Source organism: Nematolebias whitei, chromosome 7 (assembly GCF_014905685.2).
Source record: "Nematolebias whitei isolate Nwh7 chromosome 7, NemWhi1, whole genome shotgun sequence".
Lineage (NCBI taxonomy): Eukaryota > Metazoa > Chordata > Actinopteri > Cyprinodontiformes > Rivulidae > Nematolebias > Nematolebias whitei.
The window spans coordinates 7859033-7860182 of NC_056504.1; positions in this window are offsets into that span (position 1 = coordinate 7859033).

Genomic DNA, 1150 nt, shown 5'->3' on the forward strand with positions numbered 1-1150 from the left:
ATCTATCTATCTATCTATCTATCTATCTATCTATCTATCTATCTATCAAGGCCTACAGTACCTGAGTATAGCGCCATCTTCTGATGAAAATGCAGCTTTGCAGGACAGGACTTCATGTTTCTTCCAGGGCTTCCAGATTGTTCTGATAAGTGGAATTGGGTAATTTCTGGGTGACTGGTAACACAGCTGTAAGTTTAACTGGGCTAAATGTACACTAATGAACATTCTCATTAGTATGTCCTTTCTCTGTCTTGTCTTCTGCCGAGCTCAGCACATCATTGAAGGGTGCAGGTATAACATTTAGTTATTTAAATGTTGATGGTTTATTTGAACAACTAGTCAAGACTGTCAGTAACATGCAGGATGTGGGACATTTCATTGAAAGCACAATATTTCTTAACCTAAGGTTTTTTTTGTGTGATGCAAAACATGTAATTAACCAAAAATACAGAAGTAAATGCAGAAACATATACCAGCAAACTTTGTCTGTTGCTTGTAAGTGATAAGTTTTATAGAAAATCACACATGTACTGTGCTGTACTGACATGAAATTGTGTTGTGCTTCGGTGCAATGACAATAAAGGCTGATTCTGATTCTGATTCTAAATCAGATGAGAAGAATCGGAAGAAAAGTCACGTTTGTCTAAAATAAACCCTGAGACACTGTGATTGTTTCTTCAACAGAATATCAAATGCTACAGATATTGTTTGTTTCCACCACTGTACAAGCAAAAAGAAACCAACATGTCTGTGCTAACTTTGCCTCAATAACTCAAACCTCATTTTACTTAAAGGTGATTAAAACAGAACAAGGATCCAATGAGTCTCAGATTTATAAATCAAACGGTTCTGATGCTAGAAGCTCCATGAACACTAATAAAAAACGTTAAATCAGGTCAAAAAGAAACTGTCCCGACAACCTGATTGAAACTTGCTGATAGAGCTTACAATCCTTTTTTCTCCAGAGCACATCAACTAAGACAACAAAACTCTAAATATTCAGGATTTGTTGTTCGTTATTTCTATTGGATTACATTTGTTTTAGCTACATGAAAAAATAGAAACTAGCTCAAAAACAACACATTTTCAGACTTTTTGTTTACATATATATATATATATATATATATATATATATATATATATATATATA